The sequence below is a fragment of the Cebidichthys violaceus genome, unplaced genomic scaffold, assembly GCF_023349555.1.
Source record: "Cebidichthys violaceus isolate CVI_PGR_0920_01 unplaced genomic scaffold, fCebVio1.0.p SCAF_24, whole genome shotgun sequence".
Classification (NCBI taxonomy): domain Eukaryota; kingdom Metazoa; phylum Chordata; class Actinopteri; order Perciformes; family Stichaeidae; genus Cebidichthys; species Cebidichthys violaceus.
The window spans coordinates 135,235-149,628 of record NW_027176417.1 but is presented as its reverse complement, the minus strand read 5'-3'; the positions used below and the strand labels follow the sequence as shown (position 1 = coordinate 149,628).

At 40.3% G+C, this 14,394-nt stretch overlaps 1 long non-coding RNA gene across 1 annotated transcript; it reads right to left on the bottom strand.

Moving 5' to 3' along the window:
- Nucleotides 1-7,055: 7,055 nt before the first annotated feature.
- On the bottom strand, nt 7,056-10,924 carry LOC137879154 (uncharacterized). Its single transcript, XR_011103708.1, has 3 exons — nt 10,694-10,924; nt 7,380-7,412; nt 7,056-7,257 (listed from the first exon to the last, which is right to left on the bottom strand). It is a non-coding gene; the product is annotated as an uncharacterized lncRNA (long non-coding RNA).
- Between the last annotated feature and the right edge of the window lie 3,470 nt (nt 10,925-14,394).

Below are 14,394 nucleotides of genomic sequence, written 5' to 3'. Positions count from 1 at the left end.
AAATGCTTATTTAGAAATTTAAATAAATTTATGAAACAAGAAAAAAACATAATTACAACATTCTTATTAATAAGCAAAATCCTTAGTTACATAATATTGTATATTCATAAAGTACCAAATAAGATACATTTTTATGAAAAAGGTAATTTCGTGAATTCCAAAATCAAGTGAAACGCTCATGATTTAAGCAAAATCCTTTATTATAATTTTTTTAATTCCTTAATTACAAAATTAACTCAATTTATGAAGAACAATAATTTGCTAAATTATTGTGAAATAAGCAAAATCCTTAATTATAAAAAACAAGCTCAATCCATAATAACAAAGTTCTTATGAAATAAGCAAAATCCTTAACTATTACAAAAATTGTAAATTCTTTGATTGCAACATTATTTACATTCATGAAGTACAAAATAAGAAAAATTCTTCAATTATAAAAAAAAAAACAAGTAAAATCCTTAATTACAAAATGAAGTAAAATCATGACGTACAACAATGAGTAAAATAGTAACATTTCTGAAAGACAAATAAATGAGGTTTTAGGGGCTGATCACAGCGGGACCTTGTTCATATTTGTATTATTATGAATATCTTTTTGCTAAATGTTGTCCTGCTGCCAAAATCTTGCTCACTACAATAAGTGAAGTCATGAAGTTCATTATATGTTTTAAAGGACAAACACCAACAGATTGTCAACATTGAGTATCGCTCTACAGAATGTAGAAGATATAAGTCAATGTTTCATGTTTATTCTAATATATCACATTAACAGTGATCCTGATAGTCTTTGCTTTCTGCTTGGACTCTGGTAAACCTGCTCTCAAGTCTAGTTTCAAATTAAACTTTATATCTGTGAGGTGTTTTTAATGATTCACGTCTTCAGCAGGAACCAATGGGCTTGGAGCTGAGAGCCACAGACAGGAAGTCAGAAGGTATGGAGAGACCAACACATTGTTGAGAGTAAGAAAGACAGGCTCTAATAATGTGATATCATATTCAGTCTTCTTGTTTCAAGGGAACATGCGTATCAAAGGGAGCTGATGGTGGTTGTGTGGTAGAAATCATCTGGATGTGAGATGAGCTCCTTGGAGGAGCGACTCTGCTTCCTGAGCTCCTTCTTCTTCTTCTTCTTCTTCTTTAGCTGCAGGAACACCCAGGATATAATGATCCAGCTCAGTGTTCTTCTATCTGCACGGCATCCGCCCCCTGTTGGCCTGGAGAGACATGACAGCACAGTCCTGTCTTCAGTTCACTAAACACAGAGCGAGAGCTTCATTTCAGTCGCTGGTCTAAACAACAGACGTGTGTCAGAACCTTACAGTAGGAGTAAAGGGCAACGTTCACCACCAGCAGAGTCAGCGGCAGGACGATCGCTTTGATGATCAGAGGTGTTGGATCTGAACAAACACATGGACAGTCATCACATCACACGACATCATGAGTCCAACAGCTCCCATTGACCCTGAAACCTACAATCACTGACACGTATTACTCTCCATGTTTACTTCATGTTCACTGTTTGAACCACAGACGTTAGAGAAGAAGTGGACGTAGTCGTCGTGACGTCACTCATTGGTTTGTGGACTGTGGCCGTCGCCATCTTGGTTTTTTGCAACCAGTGAACAGGAAGTGACCATATTTGGACGTAGTCGTCGTGACGTAGAGAAGCCTTACACGTCTCTGGTAGAGACCTGTCAATCACTGTGTAGCCCCGCCCTAAAGCATCTCCTGCTTTATGGTCTGTTTGACTCTAAATGGACCATAATGTACTAAATGAACATCATGCTGTATTGAAGAAGACTTGAAACTAGAGATTGAGACCATAAACTCATGTTTACAATGTTTACTGAGGGAATAAATCAAGAGAGAGGTAGAGTCATTTTAGACTAGACTTCTATACAACCAGAGGAGTCGCCCCCTGATGGACACTAGAGAGAATCTGGTTACAATGATGTCATCACCTACATCCTGTTTTCATCACCAGAGCTCCTGGTCAGAGCTGGACCATGCTACGCTGTGATTGGCCAGTCAGCGTTAGAGGGGCGGGACTTAGCGAAGAGTCAATTGAAAGCATAATTGCTATTGTTAACGACTGTCTCAACGTTTGGTTTCCAGGATAACCCCGGTTCTCTGAGTGAGGTATCGGAGCACACCGCCCTTCTTGCTTCTGATAGGTGGAGGAACGACACTTGAAAATGGCGAGTTGGGGTAAACCCTAGGCCTATTTTTAGGCCTCCGCTCGAAAAAAGCATACCCATACTAGAATGAGTGTAGCGTTGCAACCGTAAGGGCTATTTTAATACTTTTGGGATTAAAATAATCCTAACACTTGTGAGAAGTGTTGATATGTGTAAATATCAGTATATATGTTACTGGTTAAGAGCATATTAAGATGGCACACAGCACAAATTGAAAATTCTAATTTTCGCCTGAAAAAAAAAGCAATTTCAGGGTATTTTCTTTTAGAAATCATGTAAATCCAAGCTTTCAAGCTCTCCCAGATCATAGATCTATATGTTGAGGATCTCTATACACATTTTTACTTAGATCAGGTGAAGCATTCATAAGCTAGAGAGGATCCAGTACAGAGATGTCAGGCGAGGATTCCAATGTTTACACATTTACACATGTTGCACAATGTGTGTTATTTTAACTTTATCATGTACCAAACTATATATTTAACTTGTATACATCACTAATGGTGTTCAATACATCTAAAGACAGCAGTTTGGGCTTCATTTGAAGGCCAGGATCCTTTCTAGGCCCTTTCTAGTCTCTGTGTTCATTTCAGATCCAGCTCTGTGTCTCTGTTCAGGGCTGCAGCTCAGCCCCCCTTTCTCCAATTTTCGCCATTGAGCCCTCCTTCGAACCATAGAAGCCAATAGAATTTCAGGGAATTGAAAGTTAGGTGATTGACAGCACTATTAGCCAATGGGAATGAAAAACATCCCATCTGACGTCAGATCTGAAATCCAATTTGCTGAGACTTACATCCCTCCCAACAAAGCAAGGAGTGTCGGAGACTTCCGTAAACAATGGATTCTGACAGAGCGGATGCAGCTGGAACACAGAGACGTGGAAGTACGGAAATCTTTCATTTTTTCGCTGAGATTCAACCAAAAGTGAGTACAATATTCCATAAAGCTGTGTGACTTTTTTGTGTTTGATGCTGAACAGCTCTGCGATGGTTTACCAGGGAGAGAAATGGAATATATTGCCGTAATCTGTGTCAAGCGGACATGCTTTTTCATGCTGCTCTTTCGGAGCTAGCACGTAGCTAACGATCAGTAGCAGCTGTTTTCTCTGGTCAGTTCTTGAGTTATTGAGTTATGATTTATGATATTTTGTTATTTGGAAACTTGGCTTATGGGAGTTGTGTTTGTCTCATGTAGAAGTGGCCAAGTTCATGTTGTTCCCAGGTCTCTGAGGTTTTTCCAGAACTATAGCATCATTATATTCGTTCTTCGTGGGTTCTTTGGCAGTCAATTTGAACACTAGACAGTGCACAATTTTTGGACTTTTGCATCCAAATGGGGGACCCTCGTGTTTAAAAGGGGTGTTATGACTGATGTGGTGGCAGTGGAGCTTTCGTGATTGGTCACGTCAGAAGCTGCTTCAGTTCTCAGAGAACCAGAGTTATCCTGGTAACCAAACCTGCTCTGTCCTACAGTAGATTGTTAGCTGTTGCCATTTATAGACTGTGTTTAGGTTTGGTTACTATATGACATGTGTAACACAATGACAGGAGTCACAGTGTCACTCCAGAAACAACAACATGCATGGACTCTGTGGTCAGCTGATCATCTTCAGTCAGTCTGGACCAATCATCTTCAAACCTGCATGTAAACAGTCAGCTTACCCAAGACAGTGAGAGAGAGCAGACGGCTCTCAGAGGAGAAGGTATGATTAAAAACATAGACGTGATAAACACAGCTGTAGCTTCCTTGGTGGGCGGGCCCTGCAGCAGGAAACAGGAAGTGGGCAGAGTGATTGACAGCTGGCTGGGTGTAGTTGTGTGCTGAGTTGGAGGAGGTGAAGGTGAGCTGGAAGGAGCCTCCTGGGTACTGTGGACAGATGGAGCAGAGGATGGTGAAGGTGGAGCGCCTGAGCGCCCGAGCCCCCTGCTGCTGGGCCTTGGAGACCCCGTACATTGAGGAGGACACAGTTATGATTGGCTGAAGCAGCAGGTCTGTAAACACAGAGAGATGATAAAAGTTCACGTTCACCCTTCGTTGAACAAGATGGACCCTGAATGAGGACGTGATGTCACAGGTCTGACAGACAGAGAGACAGAAAGACAGGTGTGTCCTGCCAGGTGGAGCTCAGCAGTCTATGGAGGCTTTGAAGCTTCCAGAAACAAGCCCACCTCTCTACACTTCAGGATGTCGTTGTCCTGGTTAACTTTACAGTCCAATGCAAACTGTAATGTTCAGAAATGTCTCAAACAGAGGAGAAGAAGGCCACTGAGGAGAAGAAGCAGCAGCCCCCCCCCCTTTGCACTCTTTGTTCCATCAGCAAGCAGGGCAGGAGTCAGCAGGTCCAGGTCAAAATCAAAAGTATTTAATATTGTTAACAGAAGCCAAAACAATCACAAACCAAATTACACTATCGATTGTAAAATATTTCAAGAAATATGAGACCCCGTTCATACCACAGGACAGATTGATGTATCTGCCCCATCTTACGAAGGAAGTCTGATTCTCTCAGGGGACAAACAGCTCCTTTGCCCCCTCAGAGTTACATTCCTCAACCTATCGATCAGCTCCATGATTGGCTGAAGTCCAATGGGCTCCTCCTTGGATCCTGACCCATTGTCCTGGGCAGACACCTCAGTGAACTACTCTCTTCCCCCGCAGGTTTACACCTTCTGACATTCCTCAAACCCCCATCACAGACACTCAATATACATTCAATGACCACACTCCTTGGTTTAACACTACCTAAGTAAACACACTGTGACACATAATATCCAGCACTAGGAATGCTTTAAAACTTAAAATTCCTCACAAAACCCACTGACTGTCACTGTGACAGAGGAAGGAACATACTGGAAACATTGCTGTCAGAGATGATGTCATAGATCAGGGGTCACTAATAGGTGGACTGCGGTCCGGATCCGGACCCAGACGTCATTGTATCTGGACCCTGGACCTAAAACCGTTAGATAAATGAGAATTCTACCATTTTGACGGAGCGCTTCTATTTTAACCGGCGCAGCTTTTCCAGCCTTTATGGCACTTGTTCAGCGGTGCAAGAAACACAGCGACCAATAGGTACATCTCAAGTCTCTTAGTTGTCATTTCTTCGTTCTTCGCTTGAACCGGAAGTTGTTCTGCGCCGCCATATTGACGGCCGTCCCAAAGCTCTTATTTAGCTCTGAGGATCGAGGGTCGAGGGTTGGGGAGCCATGAGCGAGGACGCACGAGAACAGGCTTCCAGGAAGTGTTTTAAGGGCCCCTTATTGTTCGTCAGTGATGTGATTGGACGCTGCAGCTGATCGGACTGACTGACTACAGTTTCACACCAGAGTGAAGACAGATCACAGATTAAACTCTACTTTATATTTGATATGTTTTCTGATTCATCTGGTTTAAATAGATGTTCATTGTAGTCTGAACAACAAAAGTCATTAGAAAGATTTGTCTTTTCATAATCTGATATTTCCCTCAATCACTTTTATTATGGAAACAATTATAGATAATTTAGTCCTAAATAAAGTAGGATGTAAATAGTTGAATAAGGAGTTGAAATAAACAGCTCTAAACTATATTGACAGTAAACAATGGGTTAAACTAAGTGAGAGTTAAAAAATAAAAAAACACTGATAGTGCCTTCAGTTTGAGCTTTGTTGTTTGATTGGTTACTCTAGGTGTCATTCAGCCTCACCTGCGGTAATTGGTTGTAGGTAAAGGAGAGGGCGGGGCGAAGAGAAAAGAAACGCAGAGAGAGAAATGAATAGAGAACAGGAGGAATGCAGAGACATGTGAGGGGAGGTAGCTTGGTGAATGTTTAGGTTAGATAAGGAAACTGTTAGCTGTGGACAGCACTGCTCATTTACTGCTTCATCTCAGTTGATTTAGCCGAGAGTTTTGTTCAAGGGTGTCTGTGAAGAGTAAAAGTTGCTGAGTCACTGGACCAGAGGACGCCATTGCTGACCAGAAAGGACTGTTGGTGTGTTCCTGAGGAGGACTTCACCGCCGTGGTCTTCACCTCCGCTGTCAACGGGTTTCATTTTTTGGACCACAAACTGTTTTCTCCAAGACTGACGCTGAACTGTGACTTTAGACTTTCTGTGTCTTTGCTCTGCTGAGGATAAGGATTCAGGAGGCATCACCGCACCCGAGCTCCACAGGCCTGCAACTTTCTCATTGTTGTGTGAGTGAGTGTGTGTGGGCCCATGTGTGTTTAAAGTTGAACTATTCTGTTATACACTGAGTTCTGCTGTAGTGAAGAAGTGAATACAGGGAATAGGGGTTTTCACAAAGAAAGCTGAAGACATTTAAGTTGTGTTGATAGAAGATAATTCATTTTTGTATATTTGTCCAAACAATTTGTTTACTTATTAACTTTTGGTTTCATATTATTTCAGAAAGTACTATTTCTTATGTTAAAAGGTTTCTAATTTGTGTTATTGCTGTTTTGTTTCTTGTCCCCCAAAAGGGTAAATATGATTTGAACATTGTAAAAAGCAGTCAGTAAACCTTTATTTCCTTTTCATCCCAAAAAGATGTCTGTGGTCACTTATTTAAAATAGAGTGTGGTCTAAGTGTTTACATCTATTAAGTTTGACAGTTTATGAAGTTTATTAAGAGCGTAATATAAATAATCTAAATTTCACCTAAATCAGGTAAACCTTGGTGGTAGCTACCTTAGGATACCAAACACCCCATCATTCCAGTTTAAAGGGTAACTTAGGTCTACTCTCTATAGAGTGTTGGGGTGCTACATAGATGATGTCACTGATGGGCTTACCTGAGCAGGTGAGATCCATGATGAAGGAAGAGGAACCTGATCTTAAACAATGTCTCAGAGCAGATCCAGAGTGAACACAGTGAGACTTGATCCTCCACACAGATCTCTTTGAGGACTCCTTTCTCCGTCTGGTAGAAACAGCAGAGCCACAGTCCAGATCTCTACAGACAACAGCTGCTTTCTTCAGGGTCCAGTCATAGTAATCTACTGGTCTCCAGTCTCCCTGATGTTTCATCTCCAGTGTTCCTGCACAGCGACTGGCTCCTCCCACCAACCTGACAGGTTCTGAACAGAAACAAGAGACTCGTCAGTAAATAACTAAATATAATTTTTAAAATATCAAACTAAAACTTGACTTCTGATTCTGCTTCATTAAATCTTTATTTCTCTTTTATTTCTCTATTCACCTGTTGATGTGTGATTTCCTTCAGCCTGGAGTCCTGGAGAAATAGACACATATTTGTTTATTTAAGTAAATATTAAAAGAATACACAAATATTTGTTTTTAAATGTATTTGCAATTTTCATCAAAACTTATTTGGATGTTGTTACATTTCTATTCAGACAGTTGAACCTGCATTTAAAAACAGGAATGTTTATTAGACGTCTCCTTCCTTTGCAGCCAATCACAGAAGAGTAGATTAAAGGGTCATATTTGTTGTGACAATAATGTGTTAATTCTCATTTAGCCCCTCCCCTCAGAAGGCAGAGCTTCCTGAGGGGAGGGGCTAAAAACAGAGAAATGTCCAAAGTTAAAAAGACAGCAGCACACATCCAAACACTTCCAACTCACCCACCATTACATACAATCACAACAAGCATTGTGTTGCTTGAGTATACTTCAGTGTGAGAAGCTTTCAGACAGAAGCAGTCATTAGCTGAGACCTGCTGTTGAAGTTTCTCTGAGTACAGTTGTTTAGCATCTCTCAGCTCATGGCTGAACCTGTGCTTAGACTCTTTAAACCTGTCCTTGTCTCCTCTCCTAAACGCTTCCTCCTTGTACAACCTTAAGAGTGATTTATGCTTGCTGCATCCGTGAGGGGTCTCCAGTGTTTCCCCCCCAAAGGCTGGAACACGATGCTGCTAACTGCTACTTATTATAACAACATATTATTTTGATTATTATCAGGCAGTACATGGAGGGGACAGGATGCAGAAGTGGGTCACAGAGATCACTGTGGATGGGCCGGGCCACTAGCTTCCCGCCCATAGCACAGGTTCTACACAAAACCTTTGTCTCTCAGTGTGGTTGTGTTACTTCTATGTGCTCTGTATGTAATCTGTCTGTTCCTCACCACAAAGTCTCAAATGAATCCACTGACAACAACATGAACAAAATGACTGCTGTCTTGTTTCTTTGACACGTTTTTGATGGGAAAGACAATCGTGACTCGCTGGGTGCATCTGCCCACAATGCCTTGTGGGAAGACCCGCCCCCTACTCTGCCTCCGATTGGCTCCACCCTTCCAGGCGTTACAGGTGTCTGCTATATGCTAACGTTAGCCTAGCTAAGGCGGAAGGAGAGTGAGCTCATTTTGTTGTTCCAGTAGTCCAAAGGTAGGCTACCCGGTCCGAAGATACCAGAGGGCTGAGCACCAACGCAGCAGAGACACAGACCAGAAATGTAAGTTTTCTATAAGTTTTGTTGATTACATCATTCATTTCACCTCTGAGAATCTTTAGGAGAGAAATCAACTGTGTAGTTGAGAATATTGGCAGCATGACTGGTCGTTTATCCAGATATTTAGTAAGCTTATATCAATTTAACTCAAATAATCAGTCAATATAAATCTATTTCCCTCAGAGGATTAATAAATACAAATCAAGTTCACCCAGATATTGAGTAAATACAAATTACTTTTACTCAGATCCTTAGTAAATATAAATCAGTTTTGCTTATTTTACTTATTATTTTTGTAATAATACAAATTCTATTATTATTCTGTTGTATTTATACTGTATTCTGTGGTATTTATACTGTGTTCTGTGTCCTGTTTATAAGCGCAGGATCGATTTCTACTGACGGAATACGTTTGTCTTATTTATGAATTATTTGCGTCTGTATGTTTTGAAATTGAGATTGTGACGTCATTATTAAATAACCCAGAATATGATTATGGTCTCTCTTGAACACTGGAATTAATGTATTAGGCTCCATGTTTCAGGTTAAACTTCAATGATAGAACTCATCAAACCAGACACTCTTTGGACGGTGGTGGTTTTAGGAAGACATCCATGAGGTTATGATCTGATCCGTGAAATAAGTGAACAGCCTTCCAGCTAGCAGAGCACTAACTAGAGGTCCTGAGGCGGCGCACGCGACCGCGTCTCCTCCGTTGTAAATAGAGCGATCCAGGAGACAGTTGGCTGACTCGCTGTTATATGATAACGACGATGTTAGACGACCATTTATCTGTTCATATGAGTGGAGTGAATGTGAACGTTTTATAACAGCCATGTTGTCCTGAAGGAGAATCTGTTTGTTTTTTTACATGAATGAACGGCTGAGAGGTTTGTATTGATGAGTACATTGTTTGCATCTTGCAATAAATATTGATATGTTCTTGATCACTTTGGGTCTATTTGCCTTTTCTGTTGAAAAACTATGAGTTTTGAGGCAGTGATGGTCTTTCCATGTCATTTATAAATGCTTTGTAAGGCATAGATAGTCCTCACTTTAGATGAGGTCACACAAAACACTTTACTGATGATTAGAAACTACCTAAATAATCATGAATTGCAGTATCAATATGCCTTCATAAAGCATATATGAACATAGTCCCTAACCATTAGTGCATATCTAAATCATTATATATATAAATATAAATGCATGAATAATGTACATCTAAATAAATTATTAATAATTGGTTTGTAATATATGTAATACTTCATATACAAATGGGGAATCCATCATTTATAAAGTATGAAAACACAATCACGAAACACATAATAGACGAGCTTATTAATCAAGAATAAAACATGTATAACTGTTGTTATGAATTGCATACTAATGAGTGTTAATGTAGGAACAATGCTTTATAAATGATGAATTAGGTGTTTACTCATACTTAACTAATGCTTCATAGTGTGTAGTTATTATAAAGTGTTACCATTCATTATTTTTCCTGAGGAATAATATATATATTATTTTATTTTTTTTAATTTGATCGCAACAACCTTTACTGGTTTCTTGTATATGTGTGTGTGTGTGTATATGTTTCAGCATGTGTGTGCGTGTGTGTTTGTGTGTGTGTGTGTGTGTGTGTGTGTGTGCGCACGTCTGTGTTTCAGCATTGTGTGTGGGTGTGTTTGTATTTATGTGTGTGTGTGTGTATGTGTTTCAGCATGTGTGTGTGTGTGCGCGTGTGTTTGCGTGTGTGTGTGTGCGTGCGTGTGTGTATGTATATATGTGTGTGTGTGTGTGTATGTGTTTCAGCATGTGTGTGTGTGTGTGTGTGTGTGTATGTGTTTCAGCATGTGTGTGCGTGCATGTGTGTGTGTTTGTGTGTGTGTGTGTGTGTGCGCGCATGTCTGTGTGTGTGTGAGTGTTTCAGCATGTGTGTGTGCGTGTGTGTATGTATATGTGTGTGTGTGTGTGTGTGTGTGTATGTGTTTCAGCATGTCTGCGTGTGTGTGTGTGTGTGTGTGTGTGTGTTCTCTGATTTAAAGATACAACAGAAATTTTTAAATAAAGCACATCATCTCTAAATCAGAGTCCTACCTGAGCTCCACACCAACAACAGCATCAGCATCAACAGGTGATCCATGACGTCCAGGTAGACCGTCTCTCTGCCCGTCAGTCTCTCTCTGTCCGTCTGTGTCTCTGTCCGTCTCTCTCTGCCCGTCTGTGTCTCTGTCCGTCTGTGTCTCTGTCCGTCTCTCTCTGCCCGTCTGTGTCTCTGTCCGTCTGTGTCTCTGTCCGTCTCTCTCTGTCCGTCTGTGTCTCTGTCCGTCAGTCTCTCTCTGTCCGTCTCTGTCTCTGATAGTCTCATGTGTTGTCCTCAGTTCATACTGTATCTGCGTACAGGACGAGGTGGAGCTTTACTGATACTTATCTTTAGTGATACAGATCATATTCACACCTCTCTTAAATGCGTTTGTGTGAAACTGATTGTATCTAATTTCACAAGAAACTGCTGACTGATTGTAGATTATAGGAATGTTTCCATGACAACCAGGACAGGCTGAGATGTTCCTCTCAGATTAATGCTGTCAGTGTTTTCTCATCATTTCTGATAGATGAGTTAACATCAGCAGTTACAGCTACTAACTACTACTACTAGTCAGGAACTCTAAAATACTTCAATTGATTAGCTGTTGATATGGTCATATCTGGTTCTAATTATTCATTTGAAAATGAATCAAAGTTTCAAATTGATAGTTTAGTATTTAATGTTAATTACATTATATCATTTTGATAATACATAATTACTTTTAGCAGACATTTGAATTCCTTTTTGAACTACTGAACCAACATCATTTGGTGCCCCATTATAATTGAAATCTAATGTTTAATTATTCTAATTAGTTCTATTGATAATATGTATTATATTTGTCATTTCCTAACAACCAGACCAGCTCAAACTTCAACATAATGGTGCCCCGTGTGAGGCGTAGTACTGTTTGTAATCATTCATAATAGTGCTATAGTGATTTCATAACTGTGCAATATTCATTGGTCAATGCCAACATTTTAGATTCCATTTCTAAACTTTAAAAAGTGTTTAAATTCAATAGAATGCGCAGGATGAGGCAGAACTAAACATAACGGCGTCGTCCGCATATAAATTATATTTTGTATTAAAAGGTAGAATTGTCTAAAATGTAAATGTAAGATTCAAAATCAATCCCTCTCAATGATCTCTTATGACCCACTAGAAGTGTGTGGTGGTGTCTGTTTCAGAGACTCTGCCCTCTGCCTGTGTTTTCTCTGGTCTTCTTATTTTGCTGTGTTCATGTGTGTCCTCCAGCCAATGACAGCATGCAGGCACCTTGTCAAAGTACTGACCCACATTCAGAGTGAACAGTGAAGGTTTGAATTCGAGCACTGACTACAACAAGCAGCTATTACTACAACACATATGCACAAAATAATCACAGAATCTGCTGCTTAAAATATAAGAGTTTACTTCTTTAACATTACTGATTGAAACCAATAATATAAATCAACACACATCTACTATACAACTACAAGCAGACTACCTAAAAACCACAAACAATCACGTGGTGTGTGTGTGTGTGTGTGTGTGTGTGTGTGTGTGTGTGTGTGTGTGTGTGTGTGTGTGTGGAAGAAGAGGGAGGAGAAAAAAGAGAGAGAGAGGAAGCAAGATGGCGGACGTATTCATATAAAGTAGTCACGTCATTAAATACTCCAAAATGGCATAAACACAAGTGTGTATGTGTGTGTACGTGTGTGTGTGTGTGTGTGTGTGTGTGTGTGTGTGTGTGTGTGTGTGTGTGTGTGTGTGTGTGTGTGTGTATGTTAGTTTGAATAAAAAGGAAAGAAGAAGAAGGAGGCACTAATACAAGGAAAATGCTCACTGCAGCAGTAAAGAACAGTAACTGTAACTTTATCACACTGAAGCCCGACTGGTGAACTCAGGTTCGGAAACACTGGACCTCAGCAGCGTGAAACAACACTACCACAGCAGCAACAAGCACAACAGTTACAACACTGAACGTGACTCAGAGGTCTGTAAAATCCAGATCCATTGAAAATGTCAAAGCAGTCCACCATCCACGTATTAGTCTCTGCCACAGTACTTGTGGAAACTCTTCTTGTTTGTTTCAGATTTGGGAATTTTGTGATCTACCAAAGTTTTGGATTCATTTCCAGCTCGTCCTGCCGCTGCTCCAAGCCTCTCCCTATTTTATAAGTTCTCTCCAACCAGAAGTGTTGTCTTAGTTCTCCTCTTATTCTCACAGTGTTCTAGCTGAAACACCTCATCCTCACTGCTGTCTCCCTCATTCATCTGTGTCAGTTTATTTTACTTTACTACATGTACAATGTTCAGAATATTACAATTTTAAATTCCTTGAAGACGCTCTGCTAATCTCCACAGTGTACCTGCTAGAAATACTACTGATGCTGTCGTAATTATTACACCACACACAGTATGACCAACTTACATCTGTTGTCTCAAATCATCCAACTCCTGAGAGTTCTCAATTCTGTCTACAATATTGCTCTTATTAATACAGTCACTTACTTTCTATTAGCAGTATTAACATGCAGTTATTTACACTAAAGCTCGCGCTCTCGCCGTCCAAAAGGCCCCTTAGTGAGGCATCTTGTTGTCCCAAACTGGGCTCCTTAGCGAGGCATCTTGTTGTCCCAAACTGGGCTCCTTAGCGAGGCATCTTGTTGTCCCAAACTGGGCTCCTTAGCGAGGCATCTTGTTGTCCCAAACTGGGCTCCTTAGCGAGGTACACAGTGGTGTAACAGAATACTCACGGCTCGGATCGTATCGTGGATCAGAGTATTGGATCACTGATCGGATTAGCACTGAAGAAAAAGGGATCTATACTCCTCTGGCCAGTGTCACAGCCCCGAAGGCTCCTAGCGATGCGTGCTATCCCTGATAACGTTTATACTAATTGATCATTGATGATCCATATTGTCAGATCCTTTTAAGTATTGTCGAAAAAAATGATGTTATCCTTTAAAATAAAAGACTGTATTTTTATGGATTAGAATAAATCTTGCACCAGTAGTTTTAAATTATGTTGTAGAGGTGGTGTAAACAGGTCATATCTGACATATCAAAGAATACGCCCAACATGTCAAACTAAAACTCTGATTGGTTGAAGACTATGACAATAAACAATATCGTCCCCATTTACTTAAACTGCAAAGTCCACCTAGAGGACCTCGGGCCTCTCTAGCGATGCATGCTATCACTGATAGTGTTTATAGTAATTGTCGATCATTGATGATCCATATTGTCAGATCCTTTTAAGTATTGTCAAAAAAATGTATGTTATCCTTTAAAATAAAAGACAAATCTTTCACTAGTAGTTTTAAATGATGTTGTAGGGGTGGTGTAAACAGGTAATATCTATTTATGTTGTTGTGTCACATTTCTCAAACACTACAATTTACATGTGATACCTCATGATGACGTTATAATTTACCTCCGCCTAACACTCATTTTAACGCATGTTAGAACAATTCTACTCGACACCAAGTGTGAAATCAATAATCAGGAGATTTATTCTTGCAAGAAGGAGCAGAGTCACAGCACATACAGTGATGAGTCTCGTAGCTGCTCAGAGCTCTGACTCTAAGTCGCTGTCTTTTATTCACTGTGACAAACAGCTTTCTCACATGGTAGAGTGAAGGTTTGGACCAGTTTCAACCAGTTTCAACCATCTTTTTGGTTGATTCATATGTGATTGTGTGGCTGTGTGGCTGTCTGCCCA